This window comes from Thalassophryne amazonica, chromosome 5, assembly GCF_902500255.1.
Source record: "Thalassophryne amazonica chromosome 5, fThaAma1.1, whole genome shotgun sequence".
Lineage (NCBI taxonomy): Eukaryota > Metazoa > Chordata > Actinopteri > Batrachoidiformes > Batrachoididae > Thalassophryne > Thalassophryne amazonica.
The window spans coordinates 67,959,242-67,983,183 of record NC_047107.1 but is presented as its reverse complement, the minus strand read 5'-3'; the positions used below and the strand labels follow the sequence as shown (position 1 = coordinate 67,983,183).

General features: G+C 39.3%; 1 protein-coding gene and 1 long non-coding RNA gene across 5 annotated transcripts in view; both read right to left on the bottom strand.

The window, feature by feature from the left end:
* Positions 1-23,942, bottom strand: part of grid2 (glutamate receptor, ionotropic, delta 2) — a 2,248,146-nt gene that overhangs the window by 1,358,192 nt on the left and 866,012 nt on the right. The gene's annotated exons all lie outside the window — the stretch shown is intronic.
* Positions 1,342-21,946, bottom strand: LOC117510674. Its single transcript, XR_004560788.1, has 3 exons — positions 21,935-21,946; positions 20,412-20,413; positions 1,342-1,411 (listed from the first exon to the last, which is right to left on the bottom strand). It is a non-coding gene; the product is annotated as an uncharacterized LOC117510674 (long non-coding RNA).

Below are 23,942 nucleotides of genomic sequence, written 5' to 3'. Positions count from 1 at the left end.
TCAGTAATATAGGTGCCCCACAAGGAACTGTCCTCTCTCCTGTTCAGTTCACCCTCTATACATCAGATTTCAGTTACAACACTGAGCTATGCCACATGCAGAAGTTTTCTGATGATACAGCTATTGTGGCATGTATTAGGGATGGACAGGAAGGGGAGTATAGGATTCTGGTGAAGGACTTTTTCGAGTGGTGCAGGGTAAACCACCTGCAATTGAACACTGGAGACCAAAGAGATCGTGGTGGATTATAGGAGGTCTAGATCCCCTTCACACACCTCAAAGTCAGAGGGTCACAGAGCTTTCTCTTATCATGCACCTGCTCTGTGGAATGATCTCCCTGCATCAATAAAACAGTCAGATTCTGTAGAGACTGTCAAGCCCAGACTTAAGAAACACTTATTTTCCCTTTCGTTTGGCTAACATACTGGCATAGTATGATACTATGCTTTCTACCCTTTGAAATTCATTTTTTTAGGAAAGAGAGTGGGCCATGGTCTCAATTTGAGTCTCAAGTCTGAGTCTTTTACTGAAACTTAGGGCTAGTGGCCAGTGATCACATGATTATTTCTTCTGTTTTTCTTGTTGCTTAATGCTGACAAATTATGCTGTATTTGTTGTCTTTCTGCCACCTGATTCTGTTTTTTCTCTCTGTTTGAGGTGCAGCTCCATCCAGAGATGGGAGTGGGTGTTTCTTCTGCAGGCCTCTCGTCTTGTGCACCAGCATGGACTCCCAAAATTCCCTATATAATTTCCTGTATTGGCAAATGTGTCGGTAGCATGGCCCAAGCAGAGGGTCACCCCTTTGAGTCTGGTCTGCTTGAGGTTTCTTCCTCAAATCATCAGAGTGAGTTTTTCCTTACCACTGTCGCCTGTGTGCTTGCTCAAGGGGTTGGTAAGGTTAGATCTTACTTGTGTGAAGCACCTTGAGGCAACTTTGTTGTGATTTGGCACTATATAAATAAAAATAAATTAAATTAAACAAAGAAACTTGCTCTCTTAATGTTTCTTCTTTACTCGCTCAGTCTTAACTCTGCTTTTTCTTAGCCCTTAGTCTTAGCTTGTGGCTTTTTGTTCCATAACCTTCTTTCTCTGGTTCCCACATTTTTCTGTTTGATGAAGCATTTTTTTCCAATAACTTTTCAGGCTTGAATCAAATCATCTTAGCTTTGAAGACAACTTCCTAGCTGAGTTTTCCAAATTAAGAACATATCTGTGAGTCTCTAAATTCTTCCTTTTCTGCTCAATGCACATTATTATTACTATTATGCTGTTGTTGCTTTTGTTTATGTTAATTTTTCTCCCTAACTTTCTTTGCCAAGTCTTGAAGCCTTTCCTTTTTTTTTTTTACAAAGACTTTAAATTGATTTTCCACAAGTTTTGGAAGCCACTGGAGCATGTTTGACAGCAAACACTGAAATCTTAATCCTGTGTCAGTCTCGAGACCCAAATTTCAATTGAGCTGCCGAACTCCCATGTTCATTCCTGCCGGGAAAAAAGAACCAGATGCATATCTGTAGTCATTTCAGAGACCCGGTTGGATACCTTGACACAGGTCAATTAAAGGAAGCCAGCAAAAGGCCCACCAGGACTTCACCGGACCAAACCTCTTCACTCCACCTGACCCAAAGGCCCCAGACAAGTCTACCTTCAAATGTTCTGATGATCTTTGCTGTCAGTGATGCAAAGTGTCTTTGTTTAATTTTCTTAGCAATAACAACAATTTATGAATCCAAAATTCACAGCTAAATTCCAATCAGTTTTATTCTCATGAATTATGATATTTAATGCCTCGTTCTTTTCATTTTTCTGGCTTTCCATGTCTCATTATCAACATATCATCTCAGATATAAAACTTTGAATCATTATTCATATTCTCAAAATCTCTCACGTGTTTGGACCTGCAAATATGTAAATAAAACATGTAAATATTATGCCAGTTGGTCTGTCTTGTTTTCAGTGAAAGAGATGTTTAATCAATCGTATTCAGAACGTATGACTTTCACTTCAAAGACTGTTTAATATCAGTCTTATTATTTTCCTGCTCTTCTGGCAGGTGGTGCCCCTTTCAAGGTATTTAATTAAATTTCAGATTTAATTAAATATTGTTTAAACTTATATCCGCTACAGAACCATACTCTGACCTTGAAACCATGATTGGTACATAACCATGAAGGAGATGTACCATTACACCCCTAAAGTTTAAGGTTTATTATGAGTATGAATCATTACTTTTACAGACAGTTTTACTGAGACGAAGGTCAGGAGATGGATACATAAACATATCTAAGTCACTTAACAGCTTTTGGACTTCATTTACATCAATTACTCAGAAATATAGTACTGTATGGTAAATCTTTCTGAAGTAGGCAGTTCTCAAAAATGTCACTATCCAACTACTTATGAAAACAACTGCAGGTTGTGTAGTTATCTTTCAGGTATGTCTCTGACAAAAATGTAAACAAATGTAGTCATTTTGGGTGACCAAATTGGCTTGTTTTAGAATTTTACAAAATTAATGAAAATAGGTTCCTAAAATGTTTTTTACCAAGTACAACTACTTTTTAAAGACAATATCTATATGTTTGATGGTAAATCTATTGAAAAGTCCAATATAACTGGGGATACAAATGTACGCTTTTTATTTCAGTGCAGGCAGCAACTGGAATTCTTGGTCTTTAAGAGATATTGCATACATTTTCATCCAAGTGACTTCTTCAGTTCAGTTCTTCAGCGTAAGGCAGTGCAGTATCCCCAATATATATATATATATATATATATATCCTCAGGAGGAGAAAGTCTCGTCTATAAAACTAATGAGGTAAATCTGTTCAACAAAAGAGATCATTATAACAGTTTCTCTTGAGACTCATTAATGTCTGCTTGTCTGCAGAGAATTGTTGGGTGGGCTCTCCTTGATGGATGGATGAAGTATCATTAATCTTCCAGGGTGGTGATGAAAAGACTGCATTAAAAGCGGAAGAAATTTGATGTCTCCACCATGATTGAAGGAAGGTTTTTTCAGTTTCACATAGATGGCTTTTCAATGCCACCCTCAAACCATCGAGACTCTGTTCAAGACACACACATCGTTTCTTCAAAAGAGCCTTGTCTTTTAGATGAAGGTAAACTGCAGAATCCTGACCTGAGGCATTGCTGCTGTTGTGCTGGCCATGTCTTTGTGCAGTGGCTGGTTATTTTCTGTGATGTAGAGGTCTGAGTACACCTAACTGCACCAAACAGAATAAACATCATTCTTCTTGTTTGACTCTTTGTGTGTCTGTCTGGTCCTTGGCATGGAGTTTGACATCTGTATAAGTTTAGATACATTTTATTCACACATAATTCAAGTATACAGAATTATTCAAATAATGTCCTTTAGACTTCATTATTCATGTTATAGTATGGTTAGATGGTTAAGTTTTATATCACCCTTGTGTGTTGCACCTTAAAATGACTGAAGTTACAATTTTGCATGATCTACAACCCCTGGCAAAAATTATGGAATCACCGGCCTCGGAGGATGTTCATTCAGTTGTTTAATTTTGTAGAAAAAAAGCAGATCACAGACATGACACAAAACTAAAGTCATTTCAAATGGCAACATTCTGGCTTTAAGAAACAATATAAGAAATCAAGAAAAAAAATTGTGGCAGTCAGTAACGGTTACCTTTTTAGACCAAGCAGAGGGAAAAAATATGGACTCACTCAATTCTGAGGAATAAATTATGGAATCACCCTGTAAATTTTCATCTCCAAAACTAACACCTGCATCAAATCAGATCTGCTCATTCGTCTGCATCTAAAAAGGAGTGATCACACCTTGGAGAGCTGTTGCACCAAGTGGACTGACATGAATCATGGCTCCAACACGAGAGATGTCAATTGAAACAAAGGAGAGGATTATCAAACTCTTAAAAGAGGGTAAATCATCACGCAATGTTGCAAAAGATGTTGGTTGTTCACAGTCAGCTGTGTCTAAACTCTGGACCAAATACAAACAACATTGGAAGGTTGTTAAAGGCAAACATACTGGTAGACCAAGGAAGACATCAAAGCATCAAGACAGAAAACTTAAAGCAGTATATGTCTCAAAAATCAAAAATGCACAACAAAACAAATGAGGAACGAATGGGAAGAAACTGGAGTCAACGTCTGTGACCGAACTGTAAGAAACCGCCTAAAGGAAATGGGATTTACATACAGAAAAACTAAACGAAAGCCATCATTAACACCTAAACAGAAAAAAACAAGGTTACAATGGGCTAAGGAAAAGCAATCGTGGACTGTGGATGACTGGATGAAAGTCATATTCAGTGATGAATCTCGAATCTGCATTGGGCAAGGTGATGATGCTGGAACTTTTGTTTGGTGCCGTTCCAATGAGATTTCTAAAGATGACTGCCTGAAGAGAACATGTAAATTTCCACAGTCATTGATGATATGGGGCTGCATGTCAGGTAAAGACACTGGGGAGATGGCTGTCATTACATCATCAATAAATGCACACGTTTACGTCGATATTTTGGACACTTTTCTTATCCCATCAATTGAAAGGATGTTTGGGGATGATGAAATCATTTTTCAAGATGATAATGCATCTTGCCATAGAGCAAAAATTGTGAAAACATTCCTTGCAAAAAGACACATAGGGTCAATGTCATGGCCTGCAAATAGTCCAGATCTTAATCCAATTGAAAATCTTTGGTGGAAGTTGAAGAAAATGGTCCATGACAAGGCTCCAACCTGCAAAGCTGATCTGGCAACAGCAATCAGAGAAAGTTGGAGCCAGATTGATGAAGAGTACTGTTTGTCACTCATTAAGTCCATGCCTCAGAGACTGCAAGCTGTTATAAAAGCCAGAGGTGGTGCAACAAAATACTAGTGATGTGTTGGAGCGTTCTTTTGTTTTTCATGATTCCATAATTTTTCTTCAGAATTGAGTGATTCCATATTTTTTTCCCTCTGCTTGGTCTAAAAAAGTAACCGTTACTGACTGCCACAATTTTTTTTCTTGATTTCTTATAGTGTTTCTTAAAGCCAGAAAGTTGCCATTTGAAATGACTTTAGTTTTGTGTCATGTCTGTGATCTACTTTTTTTCTACAAAATTAAACAACTGAATGAACATCCTCCGAGGCCGGTGATTCCATAATTTTTGCCAGGGGTTGTAATTTGAGTATTTTGCAATCACAAATAGCATTCGAGCAACTCATTTGAAATATGTAATTCAATTTTTTTTTAAAAGAACTATATAAACAAGTAATTCGGTACTGTTTATAAAATAGGTAGCTGATATTTTCTCAATGGTGGTAATAAATTAAATAAAGCTTGAATAATGAGTTGGAATGGTGTGTGAATCCAGAATATTTTTACAGCCATAGACTCAACAATTTTTAGAAGAGGAACCCAACCCTTTCATTTCTTGTTAATTATGGATTTTTTTTTTTGTATTAATTTACTGTCTTAATGTATTTATAAATTGCTTAGGTTCTTGTTATCTTATACACACTATTATTATTATTTAAATGGACCACAATGGAAATAAGTGTTTTCACTTGTGTCATCCATGTATTTTTAACGTATTTATACTTACAATATGTACTTACATCCTAAAGAAAATTGCGCACGGTCGACTCAAACTTTTAATATAAAAATGACTGGAATACTGGAATTTCATGTGAGTCCCGAATGGAGTTAGTCACATCCATTGTTCAGTGTTGTTAGTTAACATCCGTAGCTTCTCCAAAAATATTAGTCCAATCAATGTTCCACTTTGGCAGCATTCATCCTTGACCCATACTATATAAGCATTTTTCAATTTCAATTTATTTTCATTTATATAGCACCAAATCACAACAGAGCTGCCTCAAGGCGCCCAACACAAGCAAGGTCCAACCCCACCAACCCCCAGAGCAGCAGCGGAAAGGAAAAACTCCCACCGAGGAAGAAACCCCAAGCAGACCAGACTCAAAGGAATGACCCTCTGCCCGGGTCATGCCACAGACACAAACCACAGAACAACCCACAAAACGAACGCACAGGAAATGCCACCGGTGCACAAGACAGGAGGTTCTCCAGCACAAACACCACACCCATCTATGGATGAAGCTGAACCCCAAGCAGAGAGAAAAAACAGAATCAGGCATCAGAAAGACAAGAAATACAGTATAATTTACCAGCATTAAACAACAAGAAAAACAGGAAATATTAAGGTGATCACTGGGCACTAGCCCTAAGCTTCACTAAAAGACCCAGAATTTAGGTAAAGTTGAGGCTGTGGCATGCTCCGTTTCCTAATAAAATGAACTTAAAGAGTAAAAATGGTAGAACTATCCTATGCCAGTATGCTAGCCATAAGAAAGGGAAAATAAGCGCGTCTTAAGTCTGGATTTGAAAGTCGCCATACCAAACCGCAAATGTCAGCTCTCCGCAGTTTCTCTGTGATCAAAGTTACACACGCACACACACAGTATTTTGTCTTTCCTGCATTCTGCCAAAAGCAGGTGCTTCTAATTTTAGACAGTCAGAAAGAGATGGTGGCAGAAGACTTAAAAGACTACAGTTTTCACTCATGGTACCAGCAACATGAAACTTAATTCACTCATGGAATGGCAAAATGACACTTAATTAAACTGACTAAACCAATTCAACTACAAAAACACAATAAATCAATAACACTAACAACAGTTAAACTAACGTGAACCACAATAACATTTAAAACCCCAAAACTTGAACTCTCATGGTGCATTGAAGTACAATTGTTTACTGGTTAGCTAAAATGTGTAATTTTTCCAAAAAATTTGTCCGATCAACTGTTCATTTTCACAGCGTTCATCCTTGAACCAAAATACATAAGCATACCTAACAGAAAATGTCAGCTCTCCCCAGTTTTGCGTGATCGAAGCTATACCCATGTGTGTATGCACATACACATGCACACATGCACACAGAGGCCACTTGGATATTATAATATCGATCATAATAATGATCCAAATTAAGAGACTACTTTTCAAGAAAAAAGTGAAAAAAAAAACAACTACAATAGTAGTTATAATTAGCAGTTATAATAGTATCTTATTTGGTTTTAAGCAATTGTTTTCCTGAAATTACTGAGATTGTTTAATTTGACAGGTTATACAGTGTGCAGGAATGTCAACATATTGTCCTCCTTGGTGAAGCTGATGCTGCTGTCTGTTACAGTCACATCATCTCTGAAGGCCTACACATTGATGACCAGCTTTTTCATGTTGTAAGCAGACGTTTGAGCTCCTCGATGACATTTGACTTGTCAGGACTAAGTCGACTTTGCTCAGTGGGAAGAACACTAAGTTGCCGTCTGTGTAATCTGAAGTTCAATTAAAATATTTCCTTAAATTTACTGAGGTAAACATGGAACCATTTACTTCCGTTGGGATCCTCTGCATGAAGTACTTCATAGGATTTTTTTTTTTTTTCACAAATGCAATGGCAACAAGATGCACTTTACTTGTAAGTTTTTTAGCTTGCCCCATAGACTTATAATTGTATCGATCAACTTGTGACAGGGCAAATCAGTACTGGACTGATTATAATTGTTTTTCTCCCATGTGAAAGAGTCCCCCTTTAAGTGTTGTGATAACCTTTTTGTCTTGTGCTGTGAGGTTATAGGGTGGAGGTTTTCCACCTGATATTGAGGCACCCAAAGTTGTTCCATTTCTGTCTATAGTATTTTTATTCCCAATAGTAGACTTTCTTGCCAAGGTGAAATCCACTACTGGAACACATTTAGGTAAAACCTTTGTCAGAGTTGGTAAGCTTTTTGTCTGAAAAGGTTCTTCAACGATTTGTACTGTATGTCCTCAGGTGTCCCTTCAATTTTTTGCCTTCAGGAGAGAGTTTCTGCCAATGTGTTGTTGCTGTTGTGAGCAAGCAATGCCAAACTTCTTGGTCTATCTTTTCCTTTGAGGTGTTGAGAAAGATTAAAGCCCCCATCACACATAGCAAGAATGTGCCGGAGCCATGCCCGACACAGCAAATATTGTCATAAGCAGTTGGGAGGAAAAAAGGAGTGGTCAGCAATGTCAGAGCGCAGACAGACTGCCTCGTCCACACCTGTCAGATCGCATCCACAGCATATGTAGACGATACAGACTGCTGTCAAATGGCCATAAAGGGCGCTGCAGACTGCCCGATCTCCAAATGTCTGGTTGGCAAACACGGACTGAAGCACTGTGTTCCTCATGTGTCCATGCAGGCGTGCGCGTGTGTTCATGGTGCGTGGGGCTGCAATTATCACTCAGGTGTATGTGTGTGTGTGTGTGTGTGTGTGTGTGTGTGTGTGTGTGTGTGTGTGTGTGTGTGTGTGTGTGTGTGTGTGTGTGTGTGTGTGTGTGTGTGTGTGTGTATGCATAACACTGCATGGGCCACAAAGTGAGCGCGGGGCACACTGTACAGCTTCAGTCAAAGTTTGCTGGCAGTTGAGCCATGCATTCCCTGAGATGGAGTGCCTTTCCAGGAAACTTTTTTTTCGTATTTGCCCACTTCAGGAGCACAACGCAACTCTGGACACCACGATGGTTGGATTATCACATGGAATTAACTTTTTTTTTCTTTTGGGTGAGAGGATTTTAACTGCAGACAGCTATCCCAGCTTCACGCCCACGTCTGTGCTGTGAAACACTCCTGGACCGCTGCTGGAGATGAGACTCATGTTTATTAATGGTGTAATGTCCTGGCGCAAGTTCCATGTCATATCTCCAACAGAGTTAGAAGGTGATCATTTATTACAGTGTGAGATCTGTTTAACTCCAAGCCTGACGCATGGAATGACGCACTGCTGTGCACAACAGAGAGATGCAGCTCCCCGTGTTTTATGCAGCTATGATGGAGACAATAGTTCACATTATTTACGTCGCCCATGGAAAGGAATGCACAAAAATCTATACTGTAAGGTCTATTGTGGATATAACAGCCTGTTCAGATTTGAGGCGGCATGTGCACGGGCCTTTTGCTTTGATAGCCGCTGATCACATTCACTGTACATGATAATAATTCATAATTAATATCATGATGAAGCATGCCACATGCATTTTAACAGTTCCTATGCACTCCGGGGGGCACTGTTATTCGTGGCATGTGCAGGTCATACCAGCAGGCTTTGTGGTGCCAGATCCATCTCGAGGTATCCTTGTATGCACTCAAATCATTTTGGATCACGTTTTGCCTCCATCGGAATATGTAAATTGTGGTTAGATGGTCCTTAGTCTGCACATAGAACGCTATCGGATTGGTGTCCCATCTTGACAGTGCAAGGGGAGTTTTGAACATGTTCATTACACTCAGGGCCACCGACCAATTTTGACCAACTGTGTGGACTTCCACAGATGGCTGTCAGAACGTTTTGAAACTGAAATCCGACATTTTTCGTATGTGCTCCAATTCATAATTCCGATGCTATTCTGCGTGATTTCGGCTATGTGTGATGGGGGTATAAGTGTCTACTACTTTGTTAAGGATAGATTTGGATGGATTCCTCAAAGCCATTAACACACAGACAGATTTGTGTTCATCCTGTGGCTCACACACTGCACACATAAAGAGTAGTAATCTTGATGCCATTCATTGCAGTAATACCTATTCAAACCTCTATATTGGCAAAACTGAACAGCCACTGCATAAATGTACAGTCCAAAACACAACGAGCAACACCTCGGGTCAATGACCTTGTCTTTTAGTGTTGCTGCAAAGCAGTAAGAGGCTATTGTAATGTCCATGTTCTATGTTTGTCTGTCCACAGTAATAACTCGAGAAGGAATGAAAACACAAATTTACATCAAATTTGCATAGGTGGCCTTCCTCTCACTAGACATGTCATGTCAAGGTCAGAGGTGAAAAGTGAAGGACAGGTCAGATGTCATCATCTACTGTCCTCTGTGATATCTTCAAAGCAGAAAGAGCAACTACAATCAAAGTAGATGTATAAACTTATAATACTGGTCATGTCATAGCCATAGGTCAAAGATCAAGTTCTAATAAGAGGTCACTGTCTGTTCTCCACAGCAATATCATGAAAGTGCAAGGAGCACATCCACTGAAACCTAGTTGATCAACTCAGTGGACTGGCTTCTCATGACAGAGGTCATATCCAGTTCATATGTATTTCTGTAGATTAAGGTTATGTCACAGGGCATAATACAACAATGGCAATTATGTAAATGACACAGGATATATGATATTGACATGTTTTGGTTTTTCAGAGATTTCTGCCCTCCTGGGACGAACAGTATCTGACTTCTGAAATCAACAACATTACAACCCCAATTCCTATGAAGTTGGGGCGTTGTGTAAAATGCTAATAAAAACAGAATACAATGGTTTGCAAATCCTCTTCAACCTATATTCAATTGAATACACCACAAGCATATTTAATGTTCAACTGATAAACTTTGTTTTTGTGCAAATGTTGGGGTTGTACGTGGTAACGTTAAGCAGTATAGAAATTAACAGTGCGGTACTGCAATTGTCTGGATGCCTGGTTCCTCAGGGTATACACTGATGATAGCACACCATCTCACTTTTTAAAAACAGAATAAATCACATGGATGAGTGGTGGAACATCTTGAAGACCAACAAGAAGTCCAGTTACTGTGAACTTCCAGAAATTTCCTACTGGGATGACTATGAACCTTAATCAAACATAAACCTTTTATGAATACAGATAATATACTGGGTCATTTAACAAGCAACATCCTTTATATTTTAAAGCCTAACCTTTTGCAGAGAATCAGACAAACTGAACAGTCATTCATTAAAGGCTGTCTTGCCCAATGGCAGCCTCTGTCCACTGCATCGTCTTTGTTAAGATTGATACCTTTTAGACTGACTCCCAGTCTCTCTGAGTACATACTCTCATACCTAACAACAATAAAAAGACATCCAAATGACAGACAACCCATAAAACTGCCCAGAAAAATGGACAGCACTTTTAAAATGCTCTGAATGCCACTGTGAGTTAAAGGCTGACAATGTGAAGTTCCAAGGCAAATAAATTCTAATGCAGTCTTGGTCATATGAGAAAGAGGTCTGAATAGGATTTGCACTGATCAAACACCAGAGGGAATGCACTCCATCTGAATGGCTTTAGTTCCACAGAAAGTGTATATTTATCAACTGACTTTTTAAGTTTGGGTGTGTCCCTTTTGTCAGAAGAATAAGAATAATAAGAACAACCCCAGGTTTCTTTTCAGCACTGTAGCCAGGCTGACAAAGAGTCAGAGCTCTATTGAGCCGAGTATTCCTTTAACTTTAACTAGTAATGACTTCATGACTTTCTTTGCTAATAAAATTTTAACTATTAGAGAAAAAATTACTCATAACCATCCCAAAGACGTATCGTTATCTTTGGCTGCTTTCAGTGATGCCGGTATTTGGTTAGACTCTTTCTCTCCGATTGTTCTGTCTGAGTTATTTTCATTAGTCACTTCCTCCAAACCATCAACATGTCTATTAGACCCCATTCCTACCAGGCTGCTCAAGGAAGCCCTACCATTAATTAATGCTTCGATCTTAAATATGATCAATCTATCTTTATTAGTTGGCTATGTACCACAGGCTTTTAAGGTGGCAGTAATTAAACCATTACTTAAAAAGCCATCACTTGACCCAGCTATCTTAGCTAATTATAGGCCAATCTCCAACCTTCCTTTTCTCTCAAGAATTCTTGAAAGGGTAGTTGTAAAACAGCTAACTGATCATCTGCAGAGGAATGGTCTATTTGAAGAGTTTCAGTCAGGTTTCAGAATTCATCATAGTACAGAAACAGCATTAGTGAAGGTTACAAATGATCTTCTTATGGCCTCAGACAGTGGACTCATCTCTGTGCTCGTCCTGTTAGACCTCAGTGCTGCTTTTGATACTGTTGACCATAAAATTTTATTACAGAGATTAGAGCATGCCATAGGTATTAAAGGCACTGCACTGTGGTGGTTTGAATCATATTTATCTAATAGATTACAATTTGTTCATGTAAATGGGGAATCTTCTTCACAGACTAAGGTTAATTATGGAGTTCCACAAGGTTCTGTGCTAGGACCAATTTTATTCACTTTATACATGCTTCCCTTAGGCAGTATTATTAGACAGCATTGCTTAAATTTTCATTGTTACGCAGATGATACCCAGCTTTATCTATCCATGAAGCCAGAGGACACACACCAATTAGCTAAACTGCAGGATTGTCTAACAGACATAAAGACATGGATGACCTCTAATTTCCTGCTCTTAAACTCAGATAAAACTGAAGTTATTGTACTTGGCCCCACAAATCTTAGAAACATGGTGTCTAACCAGATCCCTACTCTGGATGGCATTACCCTGACCTCTAGTAATACTGTGAGAAATCTTGGAGTTATTTTTGATCAGGATATGTCCTTCAATGCGCATATTAAGCAAATATGTAGGACTGCTTTTTTACATTTGCACAATATCTCTAAAATTAGAAAGGTCTTGTCTCAGAGTGATGCTGAAAAACTAATTCATGCATTTATTTCCTCTAGGCTGGACTATTGTAATTCATTATTATCAGGTTGTCCTAAAAGTTCCCTGAAAAGCCTTCAGTTAATTCAAAATGCTGCAGCTAGAGTACTGACGGGGACTAGAAAGAGAGAGCATATTTCACCCATATTGACCTCTCTTCATTGGCTTCCTGTTAATTCTAGAACAGAATTTAAAATTCTTCTTCTTACTTATAAGGTTTTGAATAATCAGGTCCCATCTTATCTTAGGGACCTCTTAGTACCATATCACCCCAATAGAGTGCTTCGCTCTCAGACTGCAGGCTTACTTGTAGTTCCTAGGGTTTTTAAAAGTAGAATGTGGAACCAGCTCTCAATTCGGATCAGGGAGACAGACAACCTCTCTACTTTTATGATTAGGCTTAAAACTTTCCTTTTTGCTAAAGCTTATAGTTAGGGCTGGATCAGGTGACCCTGAACCATCCATTAGTTATGCTGCTATAGACTTAGACTGCTGGGGGTTCCCATGATGCACTGAGTGTTTCTTTCTCTTTTTGCTCTGTATGCACCACTCTGCATTTAATCATTAGTGATTGATCTCTGCTGTCTTCCACAGCATGTCTTTTTCCTGATTCTCTCCCCTCAGCCCCAACCAGTCCCAGCAGAAGACTGCCCCTCCCTGAGCCTGGTTCTGCTGGAGGTTTCTTCCTGTTAAAAGGGAGTTTTTCCTTCCCACTGTCGCCAAGTGCTTGCTCATAGGGGGTCGTTTTGACCGTTGGGTTTTTTCTGTAATTATTGTATGGCTTTTGCCTTGCAATATAGAGCGCCTTGGGGCAACTGTTGTTGTGATTTGGCGCTATATAAATAAAATTTATTTGATTTGATTTGATTTGAATAAATTTTGTAAATGAAATTGAAATACTGATGCTGGTATAAATCCATCAGGTTAATTGTAATCCATGAGGTAAGCATTTTCAGTTGTTGCATTTAAGAACCATTCAAAATTAGGACCAGCAGCTTTCACCAAATTGATATCTTAATGTCAGTAGTTCCCAATAAACTGGTACTGTAACACCACTGTAGCTTTCACAGAACTGGAATTATAGGATCACAGTAGCTCTCACTGATATATCTCACTGATATTGGTATAGAGTGGGCAGGTATTTTGGCACTCACTGACATTTGAATCCTTCTTGAATTGTTCCAGAAAAAGTAGGTTAAGTTCGGTCCTCTGAATTATCATAAAAGGGTTGTAACATGAACTTGTTTCACAAATATATATGATCTCCAAGAGTTTGGTGTTGAATAATCTCCGACTGGTTGTTGAAACCTTGGCAGGACCCAAGACTGTTCCTTGGTGTCAGGAATGTGGTGAAATGAGGCATCAGCCCATGCTCCCACTTGACTTGAATCTTGCACAAAAAGGCTACTGATAGATGGACAGACACAAACACAGCCTGGCAAACACCCTAACAGATGTATACATATTGGAGCTAATATAAGCAAGTTTGAAACAAAGATAATCTTGCTAAGTTGTAAAATGTTTATTGTTTTATTGTAAAGATATCACAAACAAGTATACCCACTCGATAATAAATGTGCAGGATTTTTTAAAGGAATGGGTAACTTTCTATAGAACTCACAAAGCCAGCAAAATGTCACACTTTGTCAGCAGTTTAAAGCTCACATACTCATTCATCTTCCATTCAATCAAACCCTCTTTATATCCATCCTTTGCAGTGTATAAACTCCTTCTCAGTGAAGGTAATTTTATCCTTTCTGCCTTCCTGGTTACCCCAGCTTTTGTCTCATCATCCATTTCTTTTGTCCTGCACACAGCAATCCACAAAGGTTATTAAAACAATAAACTATTTGCACAATGTTATCTGTGTTGGACATGCTATACAGTATCCATACACGGTATGCAGTTTGAAGCAGCAAAATGGGAAATAGAGTATCTCCCCATTTAGGCTTATATGAAGGATGTGGTCTGCTATGTGTTTTTCAATATAGTGAGGAAAATATGTTCCAAGTTGTTAAAACTGTCTGAAAACAGGTGTCGTATCTCCACCAATTAAACGGAATGTATTATACAACTTTTCAGAAAGCTAGTACAACTCAAGTGTCTTAAAAACAAACACTAATATATGTATGAAAAAGTAAGCCACAGACATTGAAGTGTTATATCTTAAAATACCCGCTGAACACTGTCCATAAACCAACATGTTTATGTGCCTGTTGCTTTAAATGGGAGAATCTGCTGTTGTCCCCACCCCTTTTCCCTTTGGTAAATAAATACAAAACAAGAGCAATAAGAGATTTCTGACATCCGCCACTCTGGATTCTGATCACCTCCAAAATAAATTCAGTGGAATCTTCCATGTCTTAATATCTATCTGTGGTGCAAATTTGGTGAGAATCCATGAAGCAGTTTTTAAGTAATTCTTCAAAGCCTATATAAAGTGAAATCTTGATCCAGAATCTGGATCTGGATCCGGATTACCTCTGAAATTTGGTGAGAATCTGTGAAGCAGGTTTGACGTAATCCTTCAAAGCCTATTTTAAGTGAATCTTGATCCAGAATCCAGATTCTGATCATCTCCAAAATGTAATGGAGTCTTCCATGAAATAATATGTATCTGTGGTAAAAATATGGTGAGAATCTGTTACATAGTTTTGACGTACTTTGATGTAATCCACCTGTTTGATCTAGTACCCTCGGGCCGACAGGATAGGTCAATCAAAACTAGGACAAACAGGTTCAGGGACAGCTTTTTTCCCAGAGCAATCACTGCACTGAACAATAACAAACCACATTAATCTGCACTTTTCAAAGTTTCTTGTGCAATATCTGTACCCATGTGCAGTATTTTCCTGTGCAATATAATTCCACAGTTGTACATAATTTCTCATTTTACATTTTATATTTTGTCCACATTTTATTTTTAGTTGTACATATATTTAATTAATTTATTTTGTTAAATTTTATTGTCTTTTATTTGGCTAATAATTACTCGCACCTTGGAAAAGCATCTTTTGGAGTTGCACTCAAATCTCGTTGCATTAATTCGTTGAATTACAACGACAATAAAGGCGATTCTGATTCTGATTCTAAAGTGAAACTTTATCCAAAATCCGGATATGGATCCAGATCACCTCCAAAATTTAATGGATTCTTTCATGGCCTAATATGTATCTGTGTTGGAAATTCCATCAAAATCTGTGTAGTAGTTTGGACGTAATCCTGCTAAAAGTAGTCCTTCAAAGCTTATATAAAGTGAAACTTGATCCAGATTCCGAATCACCTCCAAAAGTTAATGGGTTCTTCTATGGCCTAATATCTATCTCTGGTTAAAATTTCATCACACTCTGTTCAGTAGCTTTGACGTAATCCGGTCAGACAGACAGAGACAAATAAACAGCAATGACTTTATTACGTCCTTTGCAGACATAATGAAGAGTACAGGCTGGTTTGGTGGGTGTGTGTCAGACAGGAAGGAAGTCTAGATATGGTCTTCTGTGGCATATGTTGCAGAAAAATCCATTAAAGTCAAGTTAAATTATGCTTATTGTGGTGTAGATCGGTAGGAGCTCGGACTCGAGCCGCTGCTCCTCCACGTTGAAAGAAGCCAGCTGAGGTGGCTCGAGCATCTTTTCCGGATGCCCCCTGGACGCCTCGCTGGAGAGGTGTTCCGGGCACGTCCCATCAGGAGGAGGCCCCGGGGAAGACCCAAGACACGCTGGAGGGACTACGTCTCTCAGCTGGAATGGGAACGTCTCAGGGTTCCCCCGGAGGAGCTGGGGGAGGTATGTGTGGATCGGGAGGTCTGGGCAGCTTTGCTTGAACTGGTGCCCCCGCGACCTGACTCCGGATTAAGCGGAAGAAAATGGATGGATGGATGGATGGTGCTGTAGATTCTACATGCATGGACAGACCTCTGGTAATGTTTAAAGGGGGATATTAGTGAGGAAACCCATTTAAAGACAAACATGGACATTTACACAGATCAAGTAAAGATACAGTGATGATGTGACAAAAGAAAATGTTGGAGGCCATTGAAGTGCAAGTCTAATTAGAAATAACAGTAAGTCCCTTCAGCTACTCCTTTGTTTTTACTCAGGATCGTCACAGAAAACCTGAGGTGGATCTGCATGTTGAACTGGCACAAGTTTTATGCCGGATGCCCTTTCTGACACAACTCCACATTACATGGAGAGATGTGGCAGGAGTGGGGTTTAAACCAGGAACCTTCTGCACTAAAACTAAGCGCACTAACCACTTGACCACCACTCCCTAGAAATAATTAAAATAATAATCATGTATAATTGAGAATTGTAGAATTGATAGATCTGGGTCAGTCATGGAATTACACAATGCTACTAAAGAAGTGAAAATGGTGCTGGAAAAGGCCAAGAGAAATTATGCAGGGAAAATAGAGGAAAAGATGGCAAATAAAAATCCTGGATCTGCTTGGTCGTGTATGAAAACGATAGCTGGGCTTCAGGAGCCCAAGTCCAGATCCATCACCTTGTTGAAGAACTATCAGACAGATGTTGAATTTGCAAATGCTCTGAATACTTTTTACACAAGGTTTGATATCTCAGATCACAGTTCAGGGATTAAGGAAATAAAGCATAAAGTGAAAGACAGTCAGCACTTTTTTATTTCTCAAAAAGAGTTAGAAAAATCTTTTTGTGCCCTCAAACCAAAAAGTCAGGGCCCTGATAATGTTTGCAGTCGCCTCTTAAAAAACTGTGCTAAAGAGCAGTCTTATTTTCCAATTTATTTTTAATATGTCTCTGGAAACGCAAACTGTGCCAAATGTGTGGAAAGATGCTGTTGTTGTCCCTGACACCAAAAATTGTACTCCAAAGGTTCTAAATGACTTTAGGCCTATAGCTTTGATGTCCATTGTCATGAAAACCTTTGAGAAATTGGTGAGAACTGAAATTATTAATCAAGTAGGTGCCAACTTGGACCCTATGCAATTTGCCTATAGGCCAAATAGAGGGATCGAGGATGCCACAGTCACTTTAATGAACTTACTTTTCAGACACCTTGAAGGGAAAGGTGCACATGCCAGACTTTTATTCATTGACTTTTCTTCTGCTTTTAACACAATTCAGCCCCACATTTTAGCCTCAAGACTTTTAGAACATTTTAATCTAAGTTGCAATCTTGTGGGCTGGATTCTGAGCTGAGGACACAAAAAGTTAGAGTAAATGGGGTCTTGTCTGATCAGATCACCACAAGGTAGTGCTATCTCTCCACTTTTGTATATTTTATACACTGATCTCTGCAGAAGTTGGAGGGATAGGAGGACTATTCATAAGTATGCAGATGACACTGTTATTGTCAGCTTGCTATAGGACAGTGAGGTTGGCTACGGTCCTGTGGTTGATGATTTCTTGGATTGGTGTGAGAAGTCTTTTCTACAGATGAATGTATTGAAGACTAAAGATATGGTCGTTGACTTTAGGAAGGGTTCCCACAAACATGGAGTAACTCTCCTAAAAGGTCAGGATGTAGAAACTGTGAGCACCTATAAATATCTGGGTACTGTTATTGATGACAAACTCACTTTTGAGTCAAATTGTGAAATGGTGTGTAAAAAAGGTCACCAGCGCTTGTTCTGTCTTAGAAAACTGGCATCCTTTCACATTGACAAATCACTGTTAACAATGTTTTATCGTTGTTATATCGAATCTGGTTTATCTTTTTCTTTGGTGTCATGGTTTGGAAATTTGTCAGTTAAAAACAAAAACAGTCTGAATCAGATTGTAAAATGGGCGAGCAAAATCATTGGAGGAGAGTCTCAGCTGTATCCAACCTCTCTGTACATGAGGCAGGTCCAGAGATTGGTTGAGGCAGTTCTAAAGGACGCCTCACATCCTCTTTTTGATCAGTTTGAACCGCTCCCTTCAGGACGGAGGTATAAAGCTCCTTTCTGCAGAACTAAGCGCTACAAGAGCACTTTTATTCCTGCTGCTATTAGTGTTCTTAACAGATGACTTTGAATGTATATTTAATTAATTTATCTGATATTTTGCATTGAGATGGCACACGCTTTGTGACTTTCTTTTGGGTGCCATGCTATTGGCCTGTACTTGCACTGCTCATTGTATTATTATATTTTTATTTTTTATTTTTATTATATTTATGGTATTTTTTTTATTGGTATTTATGTGTTATGTGATTGTTATGAATGGAGTGACTCACTGCCAAACCAAATTTACCTTTTGGTACAAATAAAGTAACCTTGACCTTGACCTTAATTGGACAGCACTTTGGCTTAGCAGTTAGCACTGTTGCTTCTTAGCAATATGATCCTGTGTTCAGTTCCCACCTGGTCTTTTCCGTGTTAACTTTGCATGTTTTTCTCATGTTTGTGTGAGAAAAACATGCAAACTTTCAAAGACATGCAGGCTAGGTGAACTGGAATCTTTAAATTGACCATAGGTGTGAATGAGCTTGCAAATGCATTTGTTTGTCTATATGAGGCCCTGCAATAGAATGGTGACTTGTCCAGGGTGTACCCCACCTGTTACACTGTTATAGGCTCCAGCTCTACCATGACATTTAATTGTAAATAGAGGTTATAGAAAATGAATGAATGAATAATCTATAATTGCTGTTGTCATCTTTTGGCTGCTCAGGTTTTGTACCGGGTCATCACAGCAGATCCAGTACAGAGCAGCATTGGGATGAGGGGAGTTTTAGGTCAGATACCTTTCCTGATGCAACTCCAGTTCTATTTGGAGAAACGCACACCCCCTTGTCTTCCTCAGCAGTCTCCCAGCCAAGTACAAATCAGGACAAACTGTGCTTAGGTCCTGAGAAATGACTAGATGAGGCCTACACAGAGCAGATATGCTGCAATAATAATCTATAATATAAGGTAAAAATAATTGTTTAATTTCAAATAGTATGCCCATCCAGTCTGCATGTGTTTTGTGGACTTGGAGAAGGCATATAATCGGGTACCCCGGGAGATACTGTGGGAGGTGCTGCGGACGTATAGAGTGAGGGGGTCCCTTCTCAGGGCCATCAAATCCCTGTACTCACAAAGCGAGAGCTGTATTCGGGTGCTTGGCAGTAAGTCTGACTCGTTTCCAGTGGGCGTTGGCCTCTGTCAGGGCTGCGCCTTGTCACCAATCCTGTTTGTGATATTCATGGACAGGATATCGAGGCATGGGGGGGGGGGTTTCTAGTTTGGTGGGCTGAGGGTCTCATCACTGCTTTTTGCAGATGATGTGGTCCTGTTGGCTTCATCGGCCAGTGACCTCCAACACTCACTGGATTAGTTCAAAGCCAAGTGCGAAGTGACTGGGATGAGGATCAACACCTCTAAATCTGAAGCCATGGTTCTCAGCAGGAAACCGATGGATTGCCTACTCCAGGTAGGGAATATGATCTTGCCCCAAGTGAAGGAGTTCAAGTACCTCAGGGTCTTGTTCATGAGTGAAGGGACAATGAAGCGTGATATTGGCTGGAGAATTGGTGCAGCAGGGGCGGTGTTGCATTCACTTTACCGTATTGTTGTGACGAAAAGGGAGCTGAGCCAAAAGGCAACGCTCTCGACCTACTGGTCAATCTTCATTTCTATTCTCACCTATGGTCATGAGGGTTGGGTCATGACCGAAAGAACTAGATTGTGGGTACAAGCGGCCGAAATGGGCTTCCTTAGGAGGGTGGCTGGTGTCTCCCATAGAGATAGGGTGAGAATTTCGGCCATCCATGACCTCGGAGTAGAGCCACTGCTCGTTCGTGTTGAAAGGAGCCAGGTGGTTCGGGCATCTGTTAAGGATGCCTCCTGGGCACCTTCCTAGGGAGGTGTTCTAGGCACGTCCACATGGGAGGAGAGTCCAGGGAAGAGCCAGGACTAGGTGGAGAGATTATATCTCCACACAGGCCTGGGAACGCCTCGGGATGTCCCAGTCAGAGGTGGTCAATGTGGCACGGGAGAGGGAAGTCTGGGGTCCCCTGCTACAGCTATTGCCCCTGCGATCTGATCTCGGATAAGCGGGTGAAGATGAGTAATGAGTGAGCAACATAATAAACACTGATTTTTACAACATTAAAATTGTCATTAACATGACATGGTGATTTTATTTACCTCAGCCATCTGTTAAGTATTCATTTAATATGAAATTCCAACAAGATCTAATCATAAAAGATTATTCCTTTCAGTAAAAAATAAACTACCATTGTTACTGTTGTTGTCCATTTGGTTGCTCCCGTTTTGTGTTCAGGGATACAGCCAGATCCGCATTGGCAGTTTTACGCCGGATGCCCTTCCTGACACAACTCCAGTTTTACATGGAGAAACACACACACAGCCGCTGGAGTTCCAAAGAGGTCTCCCATCCAAGTACTAACCAGGTCCCGCACTGCTTAGCTTCTGAGACTTGACAGGATCAGGCTGACCCAGAGCAGATTGGCTGCTTAAAAAATAAACTACCCTTGAAATGGTCAAATTCTGAATTAAAGAAGGATAAATAACATTAAAAGTAAAAAAAAAAAAAAAACCAAAAAACATTCTGCTTATGTGACATATTTCTGCCAACACTAGAAGTTGATGCTGTATTTCAAATTAAATATTGCTCTGTAATATTGCCATCCCCTCATTACCCCATCCCCGTAGAGACGGTGCCTGCTCCCAGACCACCAATAACCAGCAAAAATCTATTTAAGCATAAAAATTCAAAAAGAAAAAATAATATAGCACCTTCAACTGCACCACAGACTAAAACAGTTAAATGTGGTCTATTAAACATTAGGTCTCTCTCTTCTAAGTCCCTGTTAGTAAATGATATAATAATTGATCAACAAATTGATTTATTCTGCCTTACAGAAACCTGGTTACAGCAGGATGAATATGTTAGTTTAAATGAGTCAACATCCCCGAGTCACACTAACTGCCAGAATGCTCGTAGCACGGGCCAAGGCGGAGGATTAGCAGCAATCTTCCATTCCAGCTTATTAATTAATCAAAAACTCAGACAGAGCTTTAATTCATTTGAAAGCTTGACTCTTAGACTTGTCCATCCAAATTGGAAGTCCCAAAAACCAGTTTTATTTGTTATTATCTATCGTCCACCTGGTCGTTACTGTGAGTGTCTCTGTGAATTTTCAGACATTTTGTCTGACTTAGTGCTTAGCTCAGATAAGATAATTATAGTGGGCGATTTTAACATCCACACAGATGCTGAGAATGACAGCCTCAACACTGCATTTAATCTATTAGACTCAATTGGCTTTGCTCAAAATGTAAATGAGTCCACCCACCACTTTAATCATATCTTAGATCTTGTTCTGACTTATGGTATGGAAATTGAAGACTTAACAGTATTCCCTGAAAACTCCCTTCTGTCTGATCATTTCTTAATAACATTTACATTTACTCTGATGGACTACCCAGCAGTGGGGAATAAGTTTCATTACACTAGAAGTCTTTCAGAAAGCGCTGTAACTAGGTTTAAGGATATGATTCCTTCTTTATGTTCTCTAATGCCATATACCAACACAGTGCAGAGTAGCTACCTAAACTCTGTAAGTGAGATAGAGTATCTCGTCAATAGTTTTACATCCTCATTGAAGACAACTTTGGATGCTGTAGCTCCTCTGAAAAAGAGAGCTTTAAATCAGAAGTGCCTGACTCCATGGTATAACTCACAAACTCGCAGCTTAAAGCAGATAACTCGTAAGTTGGAGAGGAAATGGCGTCTCACTAATTTAGAAGATCTTCACTTAGCCTGGAAAAAGAGTCTGTTGCTCTATAAAAAGCCCTCCGTAAAGCTAGGACATCTTACTACTCATCACTAATTGAAGAAAATAAGAACAACCCCAGGTTTCTTTTCAGCACTGTAGCCAGGCTGACAAAGAGTCAGAGCTCTATTGAGCCGAGTATTCCTTTAACTTTAACTAGTAATGACTTCATGACTTTCTTTGCTAATAAAATTTTAACTATTACAGAAAAAATTACTCATAACTCATAACTGCTTTCAGTGATGCCGGTATATGGTTAGACTCTTTCTCTCAGATTGTTCTGTCTGAGTTATTTTCATTAGTTACTTCATCCAAACCATCCACATGTCTATTAGACCCCATTCCTACCAGGCTGCTCAAGGAAGCCCTACCATTATTTAATGCTTCGATCTTAAATATGATCAATCTATCTTTATTAGTTGGCTATGTACCACAGGCTTTTAAGGTGGCAGTAATTAAACCATTACTTAAAAAGCCATCACTTGACCCAGCTATCTTAGCTAATTATAGACCAATCTCCAACCTTCCTTTTCTCTCAAAAATTCTTGAAAGGGTAGTTGTAAAACAGCTAACTGATCATCTGCAGAGGAATGGTCTATTTGAAGAGTTTCAGTCAGGTTTTAGAATTCATCATAGTACAGAAACAGCATTAGTGAAGGTTACAAATGATCTTCTTATGGCCTCAGACAGTGGACTCATCTCTGTGCTTGTTCTGTTAGACCTCAGTGCTGCTTTTGATACTGTTGACCATGCAATTTTATTACAGAGATTAGAGCATGCCATAGGTATTAAAGGCACTGCACTGCGGTGGTTTGAATCATATTTATCTAATAGATTACGATTTGTTCATGTAAATGGGGAATCTTCTTCACAGACTAAGGTTAATTATGGAGTTCCACAAGGTAATGTGCTAGGACCAATTTTATTCACTTTGTACATGCTTCCCTTAGGCAGTATTATTAGACAGCATTGCTTAAATTTTCATTGTTACGCAGATGATACCCAGCTTTATCTATCCATGAAGCCAGAGGACACACACCAATTAGCTAAATTGCAGGATTGTCTTACAGACATAAAGACATGGATGACCTCTAATTTCCTGCTTTTAAACTCAGATAAAACTGAAGTTATTGTACTTGGCCCCACAAATCTTAGAAACATGGTGTCTAACCAGATCCTTACTCTGGATGGCATTACCCTGGCCTCTAGTAATACTGTGAGAAATCTTGGAGTCATTTTTGATCAGGATATGTCATTCAAAGCACATATTAAACAAATATGTAGGACTGCTATTTTGTATTTACGCAATATCTCTAAAATTAGAAAGGTCTTGCCTCAGAGTGATGCTGAAAAACTAATTCATGCATTTATTTCCTCTAGGCTGGACTATTGTAATTCATTATTATCAGGTTGTCCTAAAAGTTCCCTGAAAAGCCTTCAGTTAATTCAAAATGCTGCAGCTAGAGTACTAACGGGGACTACAAGGAGAGAGCATATCTCACCCACATTGGCCTCTCTTCTTTGGCTTCCTGTTAATTCTAGAATAGAATTTAAAATTCGTCTTCTTACTTATAAGGTTTTGAATAATCAGGTCCCATCTTATCTTAGGGACCTCATAGTACCACAGTTGTGTGCAGGAGGTTTTGTGGTGAGGGTTTGCATGCCGATCGATCTGCATGCAAAC